Source organism: Plectropomus leopardus, chromosome 3 (assembly GCF_026936395.1).
Source record: "Plectropomus leopardus strain MGB_pleo_1.0 chromosome 3, ASM2693639v1, whole genome shotgun sequence".
Classification (NCBI taxonomy): domain Eukaryota; kingdom Metazoa; phylum Chordata; class Actinopteri; order Perciformes; family Serranidae; genus Plectropomus; species Plectropomus leopardus.
In genome coordinates this window covers 33,348,176-33,374,467 of record NC_142178.1, presented here as the reverse complement: position 1 = coordinate 33,374,467, position 26,292 = coordinate 33,348,176, and the positions used below count along the sequence as shown (strand labels likewise).

Here is a 26,292-nt window from a genome sequence, read left to right as displayed (position 1 = left end):
GCGGCTGAACGAGACTCTGGGTCTTCAGCTTCGGCTGTGTGTGCTTTTATGCTGCCTTCATGTGCTCCTCAGAAACTTTGTACTTACAAGTTGCGGAGTTGTGACGTTTGCAAGACATTTCAGGGCAGCAGAAACAGTGGAAAGCTTGTAAACAGTGTCAACAATTGATAGTAAAAAATTGTATATATATTTTGCTCCAAGTAGATGTCACGGACTTTTAGTCGCTGCCATTTTAGTATATGCACCTATTAGCTGTAGCAAGCAAGCAAACCTTAACTATAAAGCATGCCAGGCGAGCATACTAATACTGATAACAGCATTGCAGATCTCCATATCTCAATCATTCAGTCACAATAACTTATAATAAGAATTTTAAACTTGCACTTTAAAGCAGCTAATTTCAGTTGGGATTACCTCTGCAACACCTAAAGCCCTTATTCACTGAGACAACAAGAACATAAAGCATAACTAAGCAAATAATAGCTAATTAAAATGTTATTTAATCTTATAAATTAATTAAAACATCAACTACATACCAGATGCACATTCGATGTTCTTTGTGCAGCTGAAGCACAAAAGAGAGTAAAACATCAGCCATAAAAATCTTTTTACTTGTAGTGTCCACGTTTCTTTCTTTTTTCTGACCAGAGCACTTGAATGTGTGTATGTTGTAATTACGACTGCACAGCTGGGAAGTACGATATGTGAGAGGAGCATGTGAAGAAAGCGTAATCTCTGACAAATTGTTGGCGGCAGAGTTGCATATTGTTAACGTGGGCGGCAGGTTTTGACAAGAAAAGACATTGTAGTGCAATGCTAAACTGGTGGAGGACTCCTTTAGTGTTGGGAGTTTTTTATCATTGGCACTTAAATCAGAGTTGATGGCCATGAAATTATCTCTGTGCAGTCTGACCTTGTGTCTCTCCGTCCTGTTTGGCCTGTCTGCATTCCCTTCTACTAAACTCTCCTCTCCTGTGAAAATCTAAAGGTAGATTAAATATGCACTGACCTGTGAGAAAGAGAGCTCATTCACATGAGGGCAGAGTGTAACATTAATCACAGTAGCTGGTAAATGACTTGGCTTATTTACTCTCGACATGTAAAATGAAAATCTGTGGTTTTGGTTTGAGGTGAGAGCCTCACTACTGCCTACACAATTTCCCAGCATGTAATTTAAATAAGAGATGCTGGCTATGTTTATCTTTTGGTGCAGAGACGATGTCGACAGTGCTAGATCATGTTACTGATACAGGGGGAAAAAAAAAACGTTAAATGGGCATATCTGGTTTCTGTGGTGGGAGTTTTTAACAACACACCAGGAAAACGGATTACCAAGAACTAATCTGTCTCTCACAAATTTATCTCTCACATCAGCCTCATGTATGTATCAGTCACCTATATAACAGTTTGCTGCAATAACTTGTGTGCTAAATCTGTCATCTGTTTGTTTTTATTGCCTGCATGTCTGCTACCAGCAACAGAGAGCACCTCTATTATGAGAAGTGTTTCTCAAAGAGACACTAAGTAGACACTGGGAAAGGACAGTGCGTCTAATCGCGTGGTTACTAGCAACATCAATTGTGCGAGTTTGGCTGAAACTGTGTAGGCGCCTGAAGCGCTGATGATCATCGAGACTCAGCACTTCTACTCTCCACTGCTTCCTGGAAATAAAGCAGAGAGACATGAGCAGAAGTGGATGCCATGATATGGCTTCCCCCTGAAAATACCTATCATGAATGTATTGTCAATGAACTTGTTTATTTATGTTGGTGAGCTGTTTCTGTGTTTCAGTATTTAACCTGGATTGCTCCAAACCACAGATGAGTTCTTACAAATTCAGTTTCCCATCCATTCATACATTCATCCATTCATTAGAACAGTAAGTGCATCACACTGTGGGCCACACAGCGATGTACGTTTTGATAGCAGAGCGATGCCCACGCTGTCCCAGATTACTGGTTTCATTATTCTCAGACAGATTTTATCGCACTTTAAAAACAGTTACTGCAAGGGGGGGGGGGCACCAAATTATTGTGTAATAATTTAAGGTTTAATTTTTTTTAAAAAATGTTTTCTTTTTCTACATATTACTAGAGAAGATAAATCAACCTATTCATGAAGAAACGCATTTAATTTACAGTAAACATTCATTTTAGGTTAATTGCTCAAACGTGAGCTAGGTAACATTAAATCACTGTGTAGCAATAATCCATGATGGTGAGGTTAACTTGTTCACTGACATTTTCTCATTACGAAGTTGTCATATACCGCCATTTTTACAATGATTTTGGCATAAGATCCCAACTCAAAAAGCCACCTTTCGCGGCTGTGTGATACGTGTGGTACATGCATGGTACATTACTAGGCGGCATCAGGTGGAAACGCTGCTGGTAACAACGTAATATAAGGAGCACGACGGTCCCTATAGGTCGGGCAGGAGGGGTGGTGGAAGGATTCACCAACCCCGGACTTTCATATGAGAGTCCGTTGTTTGTTTCACATCAGAATATGACACCTTACGTGCCTGTTTTGCCTAAACCTACCCATTCGTGCTTTTGTTGCATAATTTTGCCTTGTGCTTTTGTTGACATTACTGTGCCGGTTGCCATGTGGTTTTGTTGCGTAAACAATTACTAAGTGATTTTGCAGTGTTATCCCACCATGTGCTTTTGTTTACATCCTGGCGTCGGTATTGGCATCCTGAAACGCCAGCAGCAGATGCAGGAGGATAACTGGAGTTTAATATGTTAACATACAAATCCAGTGACACTAGTAATGAGAACGTGTTGGGCATTTATATACTTCTAAATGTTATTAGTTGATTGACTGTATTATTATTTAATGTGTACAGAAATTCTTGTGAGCCACAATAAATTATTTTGTAACCTTTTGAGCCAAAGGCTGACACCCCGTCCCCCCAAGACCACCGGCCAACACGTCTAACCATAAATACAACTGCTGCTAATTCAGTAGCTACTGGCAAGTGCAAATAAGAGAAGACCTGAAAATATTTAGAGAATTATCTCAAGTGTAACTCAGTTTTATACATTAAATGTAGTAGGGGCTCCGGGACCCATCTCTCTTTGAGCTTAGGGCTCCTTGGCCTCAAAAATGTTGAAGAACCTGCTTTAAAAGCTTAAAATGCCATCAGCTTCCAGACATATGAATGTGTAAAACTGTGTAGTTGTAACAGTCTCTAACACATTGCAATATGTGTGACAATATGAAACACATACAGCACTAACATAATATTAATGTTACAAACAAATTTCCTCCAGTGAGAGGGATCACAGTCATAATACGTGCTCACTTAATCTCCTAATTAGTCATTCAGGACCCTCCAACTTTCATCTGAATTTAGCAGTCAGAAGAGTTTCACCCAACCTCATTATTTGCTGTCTGTTTCACAGCCGTACAGCGACAACACCAGCAAGCAAAGCCCACTTCTATTTTATTTACCAGAAGTGGTTCACCAGCTTGGGTTTTCACGCGCACACACTCACACTTTAACACACACACTCACACTCAAAGACAGACAGGAACTTTCCTGTCAAAGGATAGTTGTTCTCATACTAAGAAAGCTAAGAGTGAGTGCAAAGGCGGTCAAAGGCGACTGCTGTTTATGTCTGTGTGCTTCGAATGCCTCCATTCAAAGTTATAAGTGGATTCCTACGTAGATCATTTGTGCCAGTCGGTGTATCAAGAGAGATGTTTCAGTCCTTGAACGAGCAGATATTGCTGCCTGTCTGCTCCATCATTTACAGTATCTGCTGTTTTCAAGTCCCTTCACTGATGTGTGCGTGTGTGTGCATGCGTGCGGGAGTGAGAGATAATTCAGTGTGAACCTTTTGTGCGGATATGCCATTTATCTGACGGCTCTATGATGTAAAAAGAATTTCCTGATAAATTAGTCACCATCATATTACAGCCTACAGACCTGGCAGTGCCATATGTGTGTGTGTAAAGGTTAGCTACCGGTGGTGGTGTCGGCCTGCTACAGGCGGAGCACTGTGAACACCACGCAATAAAGATAAGGAATTCTCAAATTACACACATTTGCAAAGCCACAACATTGAAAGGCTGTGTCTCGGAAACAACAAACCACAGACATTTTTGTGAACACGAGACTCATTCAAGTCACCTGTAAATTCTCCACTCAGTCCCTCAGTAGAATGACACATGTGCACACTCACACACACACACACACACACACGCATGGAAAATTTTGTCATTGCATGTTTTTTTAGATTCCACAGTGATCAGTCATGCGAGGGGTACAATTGAAACACGCTAAAAGATATTTTATCTTGTTTAGTCGAATGTGGATAATGTATAACTGAGCTGATGATTTGGCTTTTAAATTTTCATTTGTTTTGAACAAGTGTGATGAAATACAGCCTACCGATACTGACGATAACCATGATATTTAAAAATGAATATTGATACATTAATAATACAATATGATAATATTGTGCAAAAAAATCCAACATTCTTGCCTTGTCTCCCTCCCTCAGTGCCATCTGATTGTCTTTTCACTATCCATTAAGTGTAATTGCTCTTTTTTGGAAGCTTTTGTACAGCAATGGTTACAGAAATAATCAGACTTTATTGTCATTATATGTAAACATACAATGACATTATCAACAGCAACTCTGTCTGGTGCAAAAAATAAAGCAGTAGAGCCTCCCTGGACTCGTATTTTGAGTGTAAGTCATTTGCCAGAAAAGAGACAAAACGCACAATAAATAAAGGTAAAGAATAATTTGAATGATAGCATCTTTGTTTTTCAAATTTTCCATAAATATCACAATATTATTATTATTGTGAGCTGTTTTGGCCACGATAATTGTGTACTGAGAATCTGATATCATGCTAGACCTGGTTTTGATATAAAAGTTTGTACTTTTAAGAGAAAAATGCACTTTATTATAGACTTAGCACACTCAGGGGTTTTGCTGCTACAGCATCACTTATAGGCCACTATGACTAGTGGCTAATTTAAAATTACAGAGGAGGTTTGCTGATTTAATGATCTTCTTTACTTTGCTACTGTTACAGTAAGTTTTAACATTTTGCTTTAATGTAGAATTGTCACTCTGTGGCCACAGTGCTTTATAGCTAAATTTACATATACTTGGTTTAAAGCAGCACTGATAACAGCAGAGCCACTCCACTAAAATGATGCTTCAGGCTTGATTTGATTTGTACTGAGTTCCATAAGAGACCCAAAAGATGATATATTTTTAATATTATGCACAAAGGATATCTTGTGGGAACAAATTAATTATCTTGTGCACACAAGATAAAAAAGAACATCACCTTTTTGGGACTTTGGGGGCTCCATAGAATTGAATCGTTCATCATAAATCTTTCATTTGTGTTTCCACTGGTGCGTTCGTTGAATTCAACATTTGCACAACACCAGCAAACGCTGTTAACATGCTCACTTTTTCAGGAGTCGCTCTATTGTAACTGCAACACGGCAGTGTCGAGTAATGAGGAAGAAGTATGCAAATATCCAACAAAACGTTACTTTTGCAGCTATTTGTTTTGACCGCTAGCTGATAAGTTCTGATGCGTTTCACTATTTGACAGACTGGCTTAATATATTCATACTAAAGTAGTACAGAGCAGAGATAAAGAACAAAGCGCAGGCATTGCCTTTTTTTTAGACAACTGCAATTCAAATCTTATGGCAAAGATTTTATGAAAGTATTATACAATTAACATTGAATTTAAGAGGTAATTTGTCAATTCACTCAGGCTTTATTCATTTTTTTTTTAAATTAAGATCAACATATAACATAAGTCACTACTGTTTTCATCACATATTTTTTATGAGTTCCACCCTTCATATTTACCCCCTTTCATTCCCATGAGAGCAAAGGGGAAGGACAAACACAGCAGGGGGAAAACGCAGACTCATTTATAGTCAGAAATTCTACAAAAAAAACCCTCTGCACAAACAACTGGCATCCAGAAGTAGTAAGTACTACATTTTTAGCACGTCTAGTGATGAGATAAAGCCCATCACATGAGTTTTATCACAATGTTTGGTTTCATATCAGCGAGGTGCAGATTATACAGATGCACAGCAGCCAGTTGTGATTAGAGGTAAAGACGTGTCGTCTGTGGTGTTCAGTCAGGTAGTGATACAGACAGGCGTGACTGGGAGAGGTCTAGTGACACTTAAACACTCGTTGTCATGAAACTACTAATATATGAAGACAGAGAGAAAGCTTTTAGTCAGACAACCACAACCAACTCAATTCTGCCCAGCAATGAAACGGTTAAACTGCACTTTTGCTTTTTTTGCCTCCCAGCTGTCTGGTATTACTGGTGGAGTCTGGTGCCCAGAAATGAGGTGCAGGGTGTTATCACACAATCAGATGGGTATAATAGTAACCATCAGGCGATGTGCAAAAAGATCTCTGCCTCCTTTTTTTCCTCATATTTCATCTTTCTGTCCGTTTGTCCTCTTCACTCCCCGTGTACATGCGTGCGTTAAGTGTGCTTCGCTGAGCATGTTGTTCGCCCTCTGGGTGTTTTTTTTTTTTTATAATGTAGACATTCTCGGCACAAGCAGTATATTTACAATTCTGCCCCCGGAGCAGCACTTGACCCTTGTTTACACTGCAGGAGCACAAAGGTGCACACGCAAAGTGCACGCAAATTTTCATGGAGCTGCTTGATCAAACTAAACACACATGCAGACACTGTTGTTCTGCACACACTCGGCTAATTGACCCCTTGATAAGCCCTGCAGTTTACATTGATAACAGCGGCAGATTTACCACTCAGAATAATTAGTTTTATTTTTAGACAGAGGTAGACAAAAAGCAAGCTTTTTATTTAAGTGATGACCGAAATGACGGCTGCAGCTGGCTCACAAATTTTATCACCTGTAGGTAGCTTATTAATGTTTACTCAGTGAAGCGGTTGAAAACTTTAAACATCTTCAGCTAACTTGTTTTGAAATGGGAACTGTGTAAACGTATTTCAGTTTTATTTATATAGTTTATTTAATAGGAACTATGCAAATTAACATAGTACAACTGTTACAAACAAGCTGTAGTAAATGAGGTTTTACATACAGAGATTATAGCTATTGCTAGTTTCCGTCTTCTGTCCCCAGTTAGGCTTTTAGTAAAGAAAAAGATCATATCTTGAAAAAACACCACTCACTCAAGTATTGGAGCTGAATCCTTATCAAGAGAGAAAAAAACACATTCACACACTCGAATCCACGCAAAGTTGTGTGATGTTGTATGATGATTGTCATCGTAAGTAGTGATACTGAGATTGTTGAATCTCAGTTGCTGAGATCGCTACTGGTTATTACTTTGGTTTCCAAAAAAAAAAAAAAAAAAAATAGGGGGGGGCGGGCTGTGCAGCACAAGATTACATAGAATTTCAACCCAATAAACACACAAATATGAAGGTTACATGCACTTACAACACACAGCTGGAATTCACTTGGAAATAATGACGGCAAGTGCGACGACTGCAACAGAAATAAACCTGCTAATGTTTTGAACATCCATCGCCATGCTTTGAATGTTATCCTGAGAGGAGAAGTCGCAGAACATCACTCAATGGAAACGCAGTCATCTCGCAATTGAGTTTTATCGACATTTTTAAAAATTTTGCTTAAGTTTTGGGCAGTTAATTAACAAGGCCATGAATGTGTACCCGTGCAATTAACCCAATCTAATAATTTTAGGGACCTGACGAGAGGCACTGGAGTCCATCAGCACCTGTCCGTCAAACACAGACCCCGCCTCCTAAGGTATGGATCGACTTTTATCCTCTCGTCTTTAGGAAAAAAATTGCTGATATGATGTAGTTTGATAAAGAAAAGCACTTACAGTTTCAAGGTAAAACCTAATGCCAACTTAAATCACTGATCAGTACGTAGATTGATTGATTTATCGACTGAATCAGGATTATTAACTTTAGATTTCATTACACTACATTTATTTGGCCCTTATGTCCAAAGCAACTTACTGTACTTTTTCCTGGCACGTACACACAAAAGGAGCAATTTAGTGTTTTATTTGACCTCTAAACGCAATCTGATTTAAAAAGCCGAACCTGATAAATATTGCCTCAGTTTTGTGCCGATCTTTGAGAATACCCAATCAGTTCTCTCAGCATGCATCCTGTTTTTAATTTACCATCTTCTCTTTTTTTACACTCACTTAAGCGCACATTTGTGCCATCTCAGCCTTTTTATAAAGCGTGATCTTCATTCATCAAACGTGTGGGAGCGGAGCATCTCATATAAATATGATTACCGCTGATTATAGAACTTCAAAAGTGCTGTGAGTGAGACTGTGGTCCACAGTGAGAGTGGCTCTCATTCATAATACACTCAAACAAGGCGAGTTACTAACCTCACATCCTGTGGTGCAGCAGGAAATGCTTGATTTCCTGTAGTGAAGGTGTAGGTGGGGGCTACTGTGTGTTTGGTGAGTGCGTCTCTATATGTGTGTCAAACATTTCATCTACATTTCAAGATCTGTCAACCAGCGTATGCTTCTCAGAAGCATCCACCGAGAACAGCCCTTAATTAAATACAGTACATCACAACATCCTGTTTATTTTCAAGGATAACGGCTTTCTATTGATGATTATGACGTTGCCACAGATGTGTGAGGGTCATTAGCAAGATGGAAATTGCAGACAAGTGTGAAGTTCCCTCTTGTCAGCGCATGTAAAGCAGTAAAGGAAGTGCACCTGATTTTTTCATATCCATCCAGTTTTGTCGTTAGTTTGTTGTCTCTGTCCCTGAATGACGTCAATGAATTTCTAAGCAATTAGATGATCTGAGAATAGATTTGACACAATGACAAAACACATTCAAGCCCTTCCTGCTGTCAGAGGGCCTCTGAGACCTCTCCTGGGCCTTTACTCACACTCCTGTCTCTCCTTTTAAATGCACTTTTACTGGATACAATCTAAAAGCTTCTGTTTGTGACTTTCAAAAAAATCCATTTTACAAGTGATACGTCCTCTGCTCTGTCAGTGCTTTCGGTGTAAGTGCACGACTCCAAAATGCACCTTTCGCGTGCGCCGGACAGAACCGGTTGCGGTGTCATTATATGCCAGCCACCTGGCGCATCTGCCTGATACAACAAAACCAGTTTGAAATGCTGCCAGTAACAACATAATATAAATGGACTGCACTTGTATAGAGCTTTTCTTGTCTTCACACCCCTCAAAGCACATTTACACTACATGTCACATTCACCCATTCACACACTGGTGGCCAAGGCTACCGTACAAGGTGCCACATGCTACTCAGTCACCGTTCATAGGCATTCACTGAGGTTCAGTATCTTGCCCAAGGACACTTCGACATGTTAACTGGAGGAGCTGGGGATCAACCAACCCTCCAATTAGAGGACGTCCCACGCAACCTCTGAGCCACAGCTGTCCCAATATAAGGAGCACGAGAGCGCCTATAAGGCGGGCAAGCGGGAGGCGTGGCGGATGGGTCCCACAAACAATGGACTTTCATGTGGGGTCCAGTGTTCGGTTCCCGGACGTTGGTTGCCTCATGCTGTTGTTGTCTAAACATAACTGCATGCAGTGTAATCCCACCATGTGCATTTGTTGACATCACGGTAGCACCATCACTGAATGCAAATAGCAGACGCAGAAGGACAGAGACTTCGTAATATGTAGACATGGAAGTCCACTGCAACGCACTAACATCTGACGGGTTGTGACAAGAACGTGTTGACCTTCTCTGAGTTAGCAGATGGGACATGCTATAAAAAGGGGATTTGACATCACAATTTGCAGCTGTGTTTGATGATTGGTATGCTCGTGATCAGTGACATTACTTGCAATTGGTCAGACCAATGTGTGGGCGGGAACCTCACACTGCGGAGATCACCACCAGACTCTAGCTCTAAATGACGTCACCAGCACAAGTTGTCAGCGGCCGTGCTTCATTTCTGTATAGTCGGCGTAAGTGGGGACATGTTTTTGAAATACAGTTTGTGATTTTTTAGCTAATGTTAGCTACAGTTGTGCACCGTAGCAGCTGAAAAGAAAAGTTTGCCTCGAGGGCTTTCTGCCAGAAAGGGTTTTTCCTGGTTAAAATTCATATCATCCTTTGCATTTTCCTTAAAAATTCAGCCTTAGTCCTTTGAGTAGAGGTCAGTCCACAAGTTGTTCTAGGCAACCGAGAAAGACGGGAAAGGTCTGGGTTTTTATTTACAATCTGTTGGCCATAAAAAACACATGTAACTCAAGTAAAATGTTACGTACAGGATCAATGTGATAAGACAGTGTGAAGAAAGTAGTCCCTCTGACGCTCAACTGTTGAATATACTAGAATTACCATCCTTGGTTTGCAATTTTGGCCACACCCCTCTCGACTAACAAGCTTTTAACAGCAGTGTCGAACCTCCCCAACACACACACACACACACACACACACACAAACACACAAACACAAACACACAGATGAATCACGCACACATGTTCACACAACTGCCCCCTCTGATCTCTGAAAATACTATACTGTTGTCAAGGAAACAGCCAAAGCCTATCAAGAGGTGTGTGTGTGTGTGTGTGTGTGTGTGTGTGTGTGTGTGTGTGTGTGTGTGTGTGTGTGCGCGCGCCTGCGTGCGTGCATGTGAGTGAGGGAGAGAGAAAAAGCGAGAGTGCATTTGTGCATCTTGGAATAGCTTCAGTGACGCATACATTTGCTCACAAACACCAGCCAGCTAACCGCCCTCTTTCACCTCCCCATTCTGTGTTACACCATACATCCATCTGTCCTCCCAGCTTCTCCTCTTTCTCCTCTTTTCTTCCATTTAATTCTTCTCCCTTTTCCTCTTCTGTTCTCTTCTCTTCTCTTCTCTTCTCTTCTCTTCTCTTCTCATTTACCCCACTTCTCTCCCCCTCTTCTACATGTTTTCTCTTCTTTCTTCTCCTCCCACTCCTCCACTTTTCTCCTATCCTCTCTCCATTCTTCTCTCTCCTCTTTCTCTGTTCTCCTCTTTTTCTTTAATCTCCTCCGCCTCCCCCTCCACCACCACCTCTCTACTTTTCTCCTCTCATCCACTTTTCTCCTCTCCTTTCTCCTCCACTTTTCTCCTCTCCTTTCTCCTCCACTTCTCTTCTTTTCTCTCTTCTTCTCCTACTCCTCCTCCTTCTGCTCCTCCCCCTCCAGCATCACCTCTCTCCACTTTTCTCCTCTCTTCTCTCTCCCCTCTCCTCCACTTTTTCTCTTCTCATCTCTCCTCCTCCTCCACCACCCCTCTCCACTTTTCTCCTCTCCTCCATGTACTCAGAGTTTTGCGGTTCATTCCTCCTCTTCCAGAAAATACGAATCTCCCCTGAGATCAAATACTTCCTCTAACCCAACCGACTGATTCCTGTTATTTCCGATCATCACATTTCATTTCCTTCAAACGGCACCAACACAGGAAACAATCAATCCCGCCGATCTTGAGCTGATTTAATTTTTTAAAAATGTTATTTTTTAAATCAAAATAACACCCAGAAAAGAGGATCACACTGCCACGGCTTGTTAGTTCGTGATATCAGTGTTAGCAACTCTGCTTATGAGCCATGTAAGGTTTATTTTTACAGGCAGTAAAGTCCCACGAGGGAGCGATGACTTCATATTGTCTCTGATTAATCGTTCTACATGAGGCTGGGGGGGTGGGGGGTGAAAACTCAGCCAAAATCCTCCGTCCCCTCAAGGCATCTACAACCTACATTTACACAATGCTCCGGTGGCAAATGTATATATTATTTTTATATCTGGCTGTTGAGTGAAAGGTTGTCCACCTGCCGCTCTACATGTGACACAGATCTCACTAATGTTGACCTTATAATTATCCCAACAAACGAGTAATGATGTCAGTTGCTTGAAATATTGTCTGACACTTGGCGTGTTTTTGGCAGCAGCGCCTCCTAATATAGACTCATGTTGACATGAAGACAATAGCTGCATTTAAATACTAATCCCTAATCCAGCATCAAAGAAGATTTAGCCCTGGTACCCTTCAGTTCTGATAAATATAAACTTTAGCTTCATTTCATTTATCTTCATTTTGTCACTTTTATGGCTCCTGATCGTAATACTTGTTACATGCGATTGATTCAGTTTTAGCCACACGAGGGGGAAAAAAATGCAGATGACAAAAAGAGAGATATCTGACCACACGTGATAACAGATTACAAGGTCACATGTCAACATCTTTCTGTATGAAGGTCAAAAATGTTCCTCTTGTGTGAGTTAAGCTCGTTCAACCCTCACCTCAAATAGAACAGCCCTCAATGTGATCAAGTCACATTTACAGAGGACTGCAACCAATAAAGTTTCCTGCAGTTTGGCATTTTGGCAAGTGTTTGCGTGTATGTGAGAGTTTGTGATGTGTGTGTGCGCATGACTCGCTCTGAGTCACTGCTGTCCCCCTGGGTGCACAGCCAGGGCAGCGAGGATGGGTTTATGTGTGAGTGTGTGTTTGAGAGAGAGTGTCTTTATGGCATGTGTGTGCATATTAACATGCATACATTTGTGTATGTGTGTGTTTATACGTCCCCCTGGTGCTGCCCAAACATGAACAACCTCTTTTGATGACTCGAATCCCTGACTGCATTTAAATCTTTTTTTTATTTGTTTTGAGTCATCCATGTCTTACAAATGCGTTTGTCTTTTTCATTTATTTTTTTTTTAAGAGTATGTGTCTAGCTTTTTTGCTTTTATTTGATAGTACAGGTAGATAGAAAAGTGGAGAGAGAGAGAGAGAGACAGGATGAAACCCAGAATCCCTCCCAACTTGTCAGACGCTGATGCACTCTTTAGTGGCGGTATGAGATGCACCAGACAGTGGCATTTTCGATGCTCGGAGGATCATAGTATAAAGAAGGAAAAAGTCCACATTTTGTGGGCAGAGGGGGAGGTGTACGGGTCAAACGTGCGACGGACTTTCACCCAGGAGCTCGCTGTTTGTGTCCGGCGTATCCTCATAGACCTGTTCGTATGATATCCGATGAATTAGGGCCCCACAAATGACATTACGTCCTTAACATACAGTTACGTAATTAATGTAAAGTTACGGAGGATAAGTTAAGACAAATAAAGTTTCTGTGGTTAGGTTCAGGGAAGAGAAACATACACTGTAAAAAGAAAGTATTTACTTAACTGGAAAAAAGTTAGCTGCCTTGAAATTTTAAGTTGACTGAATTTGAGAATACATGTTGAGGTAAATTTGTAATGATTCAACTTGTCCCCTTAAATTCAGTAAAATTTTAAGGCAGCCAGAACACTAACTTTTTAAATTGAAACCAAAAGTTTCTTTTTTAGATGTGGTCAGGACACACCTTATGACTCAAAGTCACGCACTTCCGAACACCCGTCTCAAGGGGAAAGTCCTGTGTTTGGGGACAGATCCACCACCCCAAAAGCCTCCTTATCGTCCGCTTGGAACCGCTTCCTCTTTTATTCCTGTCAGCACATTGATCACACAATCGCAGCTTTCCAGAACCAATAACTGGTTAACGATTATGTAGGATATACCAGTTTTGGTGCATCACTTTGGTAGGAAAACGTAAACAGTTTATGAGATCAGCCTGTCATGTCATGGGTGGAAGTCGATAAAGTTATTTTGATGACAAAATAGTGTGTTAGTAAGTGCAGCATGCTATGCTAATGACGTATGTCATGTGATCTTACATTATATAAGTAACAAACAAACGTTTTTGGCACCAAAGCATGATGTTTTTAACATCCATGTGCTTTTATTACCTAAACCAAAGGAAGGAAACCTAAAAAAAGTTTTTTTTATCTACATTCTAAGTTTATTTTGAAAAGCATGCATGCATTTTACAAGCAGAAACTGTACATTTCCTGTGAAGGTTTTTTTTTTTAAAAGATGATACAAATAAAACATAAACATAAAAAGACTACCGTCCTTTCAAAGGAGAAATCTGTTAATACTTTTATATGGTCAACAAATCCGACAGGAAGAGCTAAACAACTATTAACTGATCCTACTAACAGCGAAGCCTGATACAGCTTATGTCTCTGTGCCATAGACGTCAATTGTCCAAAAACTATTAAAACCGCACCAGGGAGCCACATTGTTTCACTGTGTGACACATTCCCTCATTAGCATGTTTATTTTGAATTTATCCCACACGCACAACCCTGCTGCCAAAAATACTCCTTGGAGCGGCAAATGTGCATCACTGCTGAAAAAGTTCCTAAATAGGCACTATTTCTGCCTGTTTGATTAACATTTGCCAGAAAACATAGCTGTTTTAAGATATTTCTGAGCCTTTTTTGGCATAAATTGGCTTAAGATTTGGCGGTAATACAAACATTACAGACAAGACTAACCTTCTTTCAAAGGAGAAGTCTGGTAATATTTTTATAATCGTCAACAAATCCCACAAAAAGAGCAAAAATAACAATTAATTGATTATAAGCCTGCTGTAGCTTAATTCTTTGTGCCAAAGATCTTCATTGTTGTCCAAAAACTATTTAAGCAGCATCAGGGAGCCACATTGTTGCACTGTGTGACGCGCTCCTTAATTAGCATGTACGTTCCCTCGCCACGTGCATAGCCCTGCTGCCAAAATTACTCTCTAGAGCAGCAAATTTGTATCACTTTGCTTCTGAAAAGTTCTTAAAGCAACAATATGCAACTTTTAATTGCTTGTTGCATCTCATTTTCAAGTCATCAAACACCGTCGCATTTGGTTGAGCACCAACCAAAAACGTCTGTATTTGACGATTTGGGAATGATACTCAACAACAACTAAAAGCTGCATAATGTTGCTTTAAATATGCACTATCTCCGCCCTTTTTAGTAACATTTGCCAGAAAACACAGTTGTATATATATATTTCTTAGCCTTTTTTGAAAATATACATTTGTGACCTGTTTTTAACCCTTTGAAATCTGAATCAACTTGTGCTGCATTCAGATGCCTTCGCAAGTATTTAAACTTTCAAACCCTGAGTAAAGTGGCTTGTTTTCTTTTAAAAACATAGGAAAATGGCAGTGAGCAACTTGGTGAGAAATGTTCTGAAAAATGCAAGAAATAAGTAAATTTAGAAAATGATTTTTCAAAGCTAGGGGAAAATGTCAAAGAAGCTATATCTACAAATATCTTAATTATATGTTAAAATATTTTATATTATTATTATTATTATTATTATTATTATTATTATATTTATTCTTTAATTTTTAAAAGAAAAAAATAAGTACATTTTTCGAGGTCATTACCTTATTTTGTTTGGTTGGTTTTTTTTCAATTTTAGGTATTTTTCATATACTTTTTACATTTATTTATTTAGTTTTTGCTGATTTTTGGGTCATTTCCTTCTACATTGCTCATTGCCTTCTCCCCATGTTTTTGAAAGAAATCAAGCAAATTTGCTCAACTTTCAAAAAGTTAAAGATGTCTTTAGTAAGAACAAATTGGCTTTGGATGTGTGGACGATACAAACATGATAGACTAAACATATAATCCCAGCCTTACCCTTCAAGGCAATGATCGAATGTAATTTCACCCAGCTCTCAGGTTTAGATGCCTTCAGATTAGACAAGACAAGAGCTAGAAGTTGAAGAAAATAAAGAACGAGAAGATGACTTAACAACAAGAACGAGAGGCCTTAAGCCAGCTGGTCTAAATCATGTTCCATTAATCAGGCCGCCTGTTGAGTGTGAACAGATCCGAACGATCATTGGTCCACCTGAACTTCAGCGTGTGAGTCAGTCTGCCAGCAGGGGAGTTGATAGAGAACAGATATCACGGGCTTCTCCTCAGCGGAGTCAATTAAGCTGTCAGCGTGTGTGTGATTGGAGCGGGACCCGATGGCTGTGACTCAGGACGCTGCCTGTGAATCAAACGGAAAAACAACATCATGTCAGGGTTTCAGTCTGTATTTTGGGGGGCCTCTGTCTGGACCGAGGCAAAAAGATGAAAAGAGAGAGAAAAAGGAGGGCTTATTCCCACAATAATGTTTTGCAATTTTACAGTAAAAACTTTTCCTGGCGCACGATAGAGGTCTATTACAAACACTGTGGTTAACCCTTTGAAACCTGGATCGACCTCACTTCTCTTGTGCTGCATTCAGATCCCCTTCACAAGTCTTTAAACTGTTGGAAGCTGAGCAAACTGGCAAGAAATGTCCCACAAATTGCAAGAAATTAGTAGATTCAGAGAATTATTTTTTAAGAAAGCTGGGGGAAAATGTCTAGAGAACTATATTTATAATTAGAATAATTACATATTTAAAGTCATTTAATAGAAGTATAATTTTTAAGCAGTTTTTCAGCCAACTTTCTTATTTTTTTCTATTTACTGTTTTTTTGTTTGCTGTTGTTTGTGTTGTTTTAGGTAATTTTCTTCTTTTTTTATCACTAATTTCTTGCTAATTTCTGTAATTTCTGCATAAGTTGCTTTTTGTCTTCTTCCCATGCTTATAATAGAAATCCAGCCAATTTACCCAGGTTTCAAAGGGTTAAACATGTGGCTTTTTTGATGGGAGTATACTTTATATGTGATTATGTGTGTCATTTTGTGGTTGCATGTGTGTGTAAAATGTTGAAATGTTCTTCTGGCCACAAAACAGTGAAAAAGATGTTTGGCAAACAGCAATAAGACGTATCCACAACAAGCGGCACCTATACGACCCGCAGCTGAACTGAGTAATGAGAGTGACGATCACTTTCAGGCGAATCAGTGAATGAGTTGTTTTAGTAGCGACTGAACACATAGCAGGAGTTTTCGGGGGGGGGTAAGGAGAGCGACACCACCAACAACATTTGAGGAGGACCCATGGAGGTTAAAAGCTCCACGTGTAGACGTTCAAAGACGTCGTGTCTGAAACTAAAAAGGGCTCGTTTCAAACTGCTCCAGTGACTCACTGCTCCTTCTCCCAGCTTTACGGGAAGTGGAATGTGTTTTTAATTCCTCCGTTTTTTTTGTTCCACCCCTCCTCTCTCTCTCTTCGGCGGAGAGGACGGTCAGACCGTGGGTTCATGTTTGTCTGTCTGTGTGAATGTTGTGGTGTGTCTGTTTGTTCATGCGTGTGTCTCAAGTCTACACTTGAGGGCAGATAGCCCAAATTATTTCTCTGGTGTCTGGAGAGAGTTAGCAAAGGCTCTGAAAATGTGAGTCTGTTCAAAACACCAGTTTAACCACCATCTTTAAATTAAAACAGACAAAAACCTCTTACAGTGATGACGATTACAGTGATTAATCACTGTAACAGAATCATTCATTTACAAATGCTGTTTAAATAATTTGCTTACAGTCATCACGTAGTCTGCTTAATGTGTTTATTTTGGGTCTTTTTATACACGACTGCATATGGGGGAAAAAACTAGTACAGAAAAAAAAGTACAGCAGTTCTTTTTTTTGTTTTGTTTGTTTTGTAAATGGAGTCTGGTGGCTCTGAGAGCACATTTTCAGTTCCCTGTCGAAAAGGGCTGCCTGACAGCAAGATGTAGTGGTGAAAGTTTTCTAAATATAGCACACACTTACTTTTCTAAGCGGCTAAAAACTAATAAATCTACACAGCGTTTGCTCAGTGCCGTTTGATTTTATGCACTTAACGTGCAGGTTTGCTACCTGGAAGTTATTGTGATCAAATATTGTGATTCAGTCTAATCAATAGTCTTACAACAACCTGATAATTTATAAAAAAAAACAATCAAACAAGCATTAACAAAATGCACATTGCAACATGCAACATTTAGTTGAAGTAATTTCCTCTCAAGTCAACCCATGTCACTAACCTTCCGGATAGTTAAAAGTTAAAAGCCTGTAATAATAATAATAATTGATAGGACTTGCATAGTGCTTCTCTAAGTTCTCAAAGATGCTTTATATGAAATGCAAAAAGAAAAAAATACAAATAAAAAATAAAGAATGCAAAATACTGAAAGACACTCACATGAAACAACAAATACAAACAACAGAAAACAAATATGAAATACAGAGGATGTGTTCATGAATGTGAACTGAATCAAAGGTCTAAACATGAGCGTGCAGCGAAGCCGTCATCACATTCCAATGTCTGAAATTTTGGCAAATGAATAAAAACGAATTGACTGAACTTGACCTACTTCCTCTGCAACCGCTACCATATTATTGGCAGTACTTGTAATTTATGGTATGGATTACTGGTCTTTACAAAGCATCTATCATCTCTAATAAGCCTCACTATCAAAAACATCCATATATTTAGTGTCAATCAAATACATCAGCGCTGCATCAAACACTACTCTTCTGAAGCTCAAATTGTTCTGTTTTTCTTCCCTGTAACACACTGTACAGGTGTTGGCGTTATTGTGTCCACCCCCGCCCTGTTCTTGTATTGTTGTTTCAGTAGCTCCATAATAAGAGGAGCTTTTATTATCAGCCTCTAACCATCACCTCTCAGAAGTAAATGCAGAGTCTTGTTCTGTTGCCCCGTGGCTGTTGTCAGTCAAAAGCGTCACCTCCGGCCCAGACCGGCTTCCTTGGAAACTCTTGGCCTATTTCTGTTTGTCTTGACTAGGGTTTTTCCAGCCTGAGGTGGCTATTTTGGTCAGATAAATACAATGTTGTTTTGGGAGCGGGGGTTGAAGAGCGAGGCGCAGATGAGATCACCTCTCAAGGCTCCTGAGCTGCAAAACAAAAGGCAGCAAGACAAGACAAGAACCGCCACGAACGGAGGCGGAAAATAAAGGCTTGGAAATTATTGACATCCCGTCCTGGATTCAGGTTGGCCCCCGAGGCAAGGATTCGAGAGAGAACCTGTCCCCCTGTCTCTCTGAAACATGGGCAGAGAAATATGGAACTTTTTTTTTAAGTCAGCGGAGAAATATTTGTGATCATTAGACATGTTGCTTTGTGCAGCTGAATGAAAGGAAACATGTCTAATAGCTGCAGAGTGTATTTTAAGGTCTTCACTACACACCAGATATGTAGGTTAACCCTTTGAAGCCTGAGAAAATCTGCTTGATTTCTTTAAAAAAAAAAAAACAAGGGAAGAAGGAAATGAGCAGGGAAAGAAAAAATGACTCAAAAACTTGTCATAAATAAAAACCTGAAAATTAGAAGAAAAAAAAAAAAGAAACAAACAGACAACGCAAACAAGACTTGGAAAAAGTGCTTTAAAAAATTATAATAATTCTGTCACATAATTTTAAATATCTAATTATGATAATTATAAACATAATTATTCCGTAGCTTTTTTATTGTTTCTCTTGACATTTTCTGTAGCCCTTTAGCCTTTTAAAAAAATATATTTTTCCTAAATCCATTAATTTCTTGCATAACATTTACGATTATGAAAACTTTATTGTCCACAAATGTAAAAATTTGCTTTCAGTTTCACTATAAAATACCTACGAAAATACCCTACGAACATAAAGACATAAAATAAAAAAGCAGAAAATAGTATAAAAATACGTCTCAGTGACACACATTCGAGCAAATATAACTGACAATAAATACATATTCATGTAGAATTATCATGCCGTGAAAAACCTGCAGCAAAGTCTCAGGAGCACCACCCCGTATGGCAGGTACGAGTCCCCATATTATTTATCACCTTGACAACACATGAGACATGGGACATTTCTTAGTAAGCGGCTCATTGGCTTTTTGCCATGTTTTTGAAAGAAATCAAAACCAGTGTGCTCGGAGTTCAGAGGATAAAATACTTGTGAAAGACGTCTTAAAGCAACACAAGAAAAGTGATGTCGCTCCAGGTTTCAAGGGGTTAATGTTATATGATTAGATTTGTTTGTATGTGGCTGTGAGGCCATGGAAAAATGAAGCTCATAACTTTGGGTTATGAGCTCGCTACAGCAGATTTCATATTTTCATGGTGAGAGTGTGTGTCTTTCTTGCTGCATCACTGTCTGTCTGTGTTTTGACAGACAGACAGTGAGGCAGGATGGGAATGAGTTGTATTGCGGTTATCCTCTGATCAGTGGCTACCAGTGAGTGTGTGGTGGTGTGTGGGTGTGTGTTGCCATGTACACTCATGTCTGTTTGTGTGTGTGAGAAAAGAGAGTTTATTGCCATGCAGTTGTCTGCGGTTCCAGCCAGGTGTGCTGGGAGTCGGACTGGTGTTTAGCTTCACTGCCAAATGCAACACCTGCATGAGCTCTCAGACAACAACATCCCAAATTGTGTGTGTGTGCGTGACTGTGTGTAGTAATGGAGAGTAATTAAGTAGGCTGTACTCAATATTATATGTGTACTTTACTTGAATATTTGCAGTTTTTGTTGCTTTATATTTCTATTCCACTATACATTACAGTGCAGTATTTTACTTTTTTATACACCTGAAAGATATATTGTAGGTACTTGTTACTGCCTCAGGTGAAGAATTTACATGATAGCATTAAATAAACCAATTTATTGTTGTGACGGGTTGAACCAGTGTTCACAAATGAATGAATCACAAAACAGCACAATCACCAGAATTAATTTTGGCATTGTACATTACTGCACACCACAGATACGTTACATTTGTACATTATTTTTTAGTGATGCTAAGTATTAAATGCAAATGTCTCATATTTGCAGAAATGTTTTTCTTGGTGCAGTCACTTCCTGTTACTAAGAAACTGTCAAAAGATTCGCCCCTGTTATAGTTATAACAGACAAGATATTACCTTATAATCTGTGAACTTTAAAGGTGTTGGTGGGCAGTTTGTTTTTTTAGTTTTTTTAAGTAACCTGTTTTCAGTCTTTATGCTAAGCCAAAAGATGCTAAGCTAACCAGGTACTTGTGGTAGTTTCATAATTACTGTACAGACACGAGACGGGTATTAACCTTGTTATCTAAGACATGTCAGGAAACCAAAAAAAAAGTGTATTTCCCAAACTGCCAAACTCTTCTGTTAAGTAAGGGAGAGGCCGAAACTGATCTGAAGTTAAAAAGGCTGCTCCTTTTTTTAATTAAAGGAACAGTTCACCCCAAAATAAAAAAATAAATATTTTTCCTCTTACCTGTTGTGCTAATTATTTGTCTATATTGTTTCAGTGTGAGTTTGTGAGTGTTGAAGATATCGGTTGTAGAGATGTCTGCCTCCTTTTGAATATAATGGAGCTAGATAGCACTCGGCTTGTGGTGCTCACAGTGCCAAAAAAAATATATTCAGAAAACTCACAAACTCTTTCCAGAAATCATGACCTGGTCGCTCAAGATAAATCCACAGATCTTATTGTGAACAGTTTCATGTAGGAACTATTTTCTTTTTACTGAACTACAACTGGCAACTGTATTACTATTAAAGGAATCGTACATTGATTCGCACATGAGAGGCCCTCATGACAGCGCATAAACGTTAATGGCGTCCTTCTCGGCTGTGCTGTAACATTAGTTAGCTCAGCCGTGCTGGTGAGCGCTTCTTGCTGCACGGTGATACAGTTTCCGGTCGTAGTTTGATAGAAAAGAAATAACTTGAAACTGTTTACAAGGTTTGCCGATTATCTTGAGTAACAGGGTCATGGATTCTAGAAAGAGATGTTGCTTTATTAAAATTTTCAAGTGTACTTTTTTGTGTTTTGTGCATTGAGTTCTATTATATTGGAGGCAGACGTCTCTACAGCCGATATCTCCAACTCTCTGCAACTAACACCAAAATAATGCAACAGAAAAATTTAATTTTTTAATTTTGGAGTGTACTGACCCTTTAAAATAATTCATCTGTAGTATTATTTTACCTATTTATTGTGATTATACACAGAGAAAAAAAAAGTAGAGGACCAGCATGAGCGCACATATGTTTCTAAGGTGTGTGTGTGTGTGTGTGTGTGTCCTCATGCATCTGGAGCTCCATAAAGAGTGTGTGTGGGTGGAGGGAGTTATGTGGTAAAAATGAGGTCATCATTGCTGTTGATTTATGTGACACATGCTATTACTTACACTCCTGTGACTTCACCAATGTCTCCACTGACAGCATGAATAATACATGTCCCCACCGAAAGATGACTTCCTCCACTTTCTCCTCGCTCATCTGCTATTTCATAAAGTTTACTTCATCATTACTGACCCATGTCAGCGTGGAGCGTGTGTGTTTGTGAGTTTGTCCCAGTTTTGTTTCCACGTCGCGCTGATTACCTGACATCTTCCATCCAGTTCAACGAGTTCAGCCTTCACATCGGTAGTTTATGAAATTGCGCAACCGGAAGTGGGAAGGAGTGTATGCGTTTGTACGTGCTTATGTGTTTCACTGACAGTGCCACACCTTAGTTCAAGAGACGTGATTGACATGTGGTGATAGATTGTGTAATCGTTGTTTTAACACAGGTGTAAAACTGACTCAGCTCAAAACATCTATCACGTCAGTGGAGTCACAAGACAAGTATTGATACATGCAGTAAAACTCCATCTTGTCTTTTTCAAAGACACGCAGCGATTTGCCTGCAGCGCTGAGAGACACAGCCGTCCACCAGAGAGTAATAGTCATGGATGGGTGGCGGATCACGTCCCGGATGTGCTTTTGACAGCCGAGCTCAGACGTTTCGCCCCCCAAGAAGCTGCAAGGCGAGCCGCAAGACGACAACTTTCAAAGCGAGGTCACCATGGTCAGCACTGAGCGGGCAAGAGCACGGGGGCAAAGCGAAGAAGAGAAGAGGAGAGGGGGTGGAGGAGGTGGGGTGTGGATGGGTGGGGGTGATGGGTGAGGGGACGGAGGCCAGCCGTTACTGTCAGCATCCATCAGGGAGCCCAGGGGTGACATGGGAGCAGGCAAGACAGGAGGAGGAGAAGGAGGAGGTCAGGGTGGGGACTCGGCCCTTAACTAGTCACCGCTCAGCCCTCAAGTACACTTTTTAGCTGTCCCGCACCTCCTCCTCCCTCCTCTCTCCATCTGTTCTCCATGCAGATGTGTAACCCTGCAGCTGTTAGATTTCTTAACATGTTCGTCCTCACAGGACTACTTGACATATTAAACATAACATGGACAGACGGGAGGAGAATGAATGTAAGAAATGAGTGGCGAAACAAAATAAATGCACAATGACGTTTTCACACAGGGCATGCAATCCTCAGATAAAATGTTTGCATTATACATTTCTGCAAACCACAGATTCATTTGCACATTTTTATGCAGTGGATACATGATTGAAATTTCACTTCAGCAATGTTTTGGTTAGCGTGTGTTTACGGTTAGGCATAGAAACCACTTAGTTGTGGTCAGGAAAAGATCATGATTTGGCTTAAAATACACGGTTTAGAGGCGCAGTACCCACTGAAAAAGCAGCAGTGTTTCTGTAAGAATCAACATCTTTCCATGCAGGAAACTCAGTAATGTCTCAACCACTTTTAGTGCCACTAACCCAGCAGATAATCAAACAATGTCTCATTGAAAAATGGCTGATTTTCATGCCACTATTCCAGCAGGAAATGCGGCAATGCCTTGTTGAAAAACAGCATCTTTCTATGCCACTATCTTGGCAGTAAAGCAGCCATGTCTTAGTGAAAACATCAGTTTTTTGTCTCATTATCTCATCAGGAAACACAGTGATGTTTTGGTATAAACAGATGTTTTTTGTGCTGCTTTCATTGCTAGAAAACAGCTACGGGTTGCTACAAAACACTCATGTTTGGTGCCTGAAAAGCTGCTGGAAACAGAAATGTATTGCTAAAACCCAACTGGTTTTGTTGTTGTCTCAAACAGTACTCTGCAGCTTGGCAGGCGTCTCACCCAGGTGACACGCCATGCATCATCCCCTTTACCTTTCAATTACAAAGACGGTCACTTAAAAACATTAATATGATATGTACAAAACATACAACTGTATTTGTGGTTTTGTAGTAATGTACAATGCCAACTCTCTGCTGATGATTGGACTGAAGCACGAGAGGTCACTGAATATTTTGATAACAGCAAAAATAAGACATTTTCTGTTGGTAAATTAAAATAATAGTTTAAAATTTTCATTTACTTTCATGCTGTGACTTTAAAGACATAATACATGCCTTTCCCCTGTCTGTAAAGTAAAAATGCAGCTGGAGCCAGAAGCCTGTTAGCTCGATATTTGACTTTTGGCTAAACTGTTAGTCATTGTTGTTTCCAGACAGCATAGGTTATAAACTCAAGGCTCTAAAATCTCATGAGTCAAGGCATCTTTTAAATCTAACACAGACTTTATTTATATAAGAAGCCTGATTATCAGCTTGAACTCCCATTTTTATTTCACTTCACTTGAATCGTTAAATAAATTAGAGGTGTCTGTGATGATTCAGAGGTCTGGACGTAGTAGACAAAGAAAAGCAGTCAGCAGTTACAGTACTTTAATACTGATCTTAATGTCACAATGAAGTTATCCTCAAAATCCAGCTTGTTCGCAGTGTGGCAGCAGTCTGAAGTCAGCAACACCTCACCCTCAGAAATAATAACATCCTTAGGTTGACTGAGATAATAATCTGCAGTCTCACTCTGGAGACGTCGTCTGCCCAGTTTTCAGATCCCTGAGGCAAAAACATGTTTTGCTGCTGCTGGCCGCTGCTGAGGGCTGCAGCCTAGACATAAACAGTGGTGTGGCCGGGCAGAGTAAGCTGAGAGGCCGGTGCCGCAGGTGGCAGCTGGCAGCGAAACAGACGGCGTCCGACACGTCGACACTGACACTGAGATGTAAACACTGTGAGGCTTTGCAACACAGGGAAAACAGGGAAAACCTTTTGGGGATCTAGTGTTTATTTGAGCGAACTTGGGAACTTTGGGACTGAATCTACAATTAGCACTCTGTTTGTGTGTGTGTGTGTGTGTGTGTGTGTGTGTGTGTGTGTGTGTGTGTGTGTGTGTGTGTGTGTGTGTGTGTGTGTGTGTGTGTGTGTGTGTGTGTGTGTGTGTGTGTGTGTGTGTGTGTGTGTAGGGGGCTTCAAGCCTTTTCACATCAAAGACTCTTCACCTCCACCCCCAGCTTACTCCGCTGCCAAAAAAGATATCTCCACGTTAGACCATGAACCCCGTTTAATTAGATTTAAAATATGATCCTTTGGATCCACATCTGAGAAGAGAAGACAGTTGTTAAATATAACTCGGTTCAGAATTATATAACTGTGACTTAATGCCAGCAGAGTGAGGAGCAAAACCTATGAACTGAATACTCCTTATATGTACACATTGTGCTGATGATGAGTAAAACACACTTTAATCTGGATCCCCGGTATTTAAACCTTTTGGAGGTCCTGAAGCTCACTTTGACAACTACTGCGGATAAATATGATTGTGACTGTGTGGATAAAGACAGTTAATGCTTGTATATTTGCACAGAGACCTGAAATACAGCTGTTTACTCATTTCCAGCCATTATGCTAAGGGCAGCACGGTGGCATCGTGGTTAGCACTGTTTCCTTACAGCAAGAGGGTCCTTGGTTCAAAACCCGGTTGGAGAAGGGTCCGTGGGCGGGGGCTCTTCTGTGTGGAGTTTGCATGTTCTCCCCGAGTCTGTGTGGGCTCCAGGCTCCAGCTTCCTCCCACAGTCCAAAGACATGCAGCTCAGGGTGATTGGTGACTCTAAATCACACCTCAGGTGTGACTGTGAGCGTGTACAGTTGTCTGTCTATATGTAACAGCCCTGCGATAGTCTGGTGACCTGTCCAGGGTGTACCCCACCTTCCACCCGATGACAGCTGGGATAGGCTGATTGTTCATATTTACCATATGACAGCAGTCACTCATCTAATCATCAAGTTTAGCATAACTTCCTTTAGACAAATATGAATAAAACACATTGTAAATATGTTATCTTCAGGGTGCTTTAAACACACAATGATCACTGTAGACACCCACACACATTTAACAAACAAGTCTTTCTTTGCTGCCATACATCTTGATAACGTTACACTTTCAGACAGACAGTTAACAAACAGCTGATTCATTCTTTCATTCTGGCGCAGACAATACTGATAAAGTGGTCTTGTTTAAACAAAGTCAGTACAGACAGCCAAAAAGATACTGTATGTGTTTGTGTGACGTAGAGAGAGAACCAACTTGTAACAGACAGCGCTGATAGACACACACACACACACACACACACACACACACACGACTGAGGAGAACCAGACAGACAGGTCCTTATTCACAGAGAGTACATCTCCGTGAAGCAGGTTGTGTAAGACAGGGAGTGCCCGAAACACACACAGACGAAGACAAAGACAAAAACAAATGTGAAAGTACAAGCTTTGAACTGGTACAGTAAACATTGTGTGGAGTCACTGTGTTTACTCAGTTGAAAGAGTGTACCGTTATTGCCTTATGTTGATGTTGTTAACAGTGTGTGTAAGTGTGTATTT

At 40.1% G+C, this 26,292-nt stretch overlaps 1 protein-coding gene across 1 annotated transcript in view; it reads left to right on the top strand.

Moving 5' to 3' along the window:
* The window catches only part of LOC148190038 (protein Hook homolog 2-like), a 49,178-nt gene that overhangs the window by 14,241 nt on the left and 8,645 nt on the right, over positions 1–26,292 (top strand). The window contains exon 4 of the mRNA XM_088073760.1: positions 7,724–7,789. The gene's annotated coding sequence lies outside the window, so the exon portion shown is untranslated. The remainder of the gene's footprint in view (positions 1–7,723; positions 7,790–26,292) is intronic.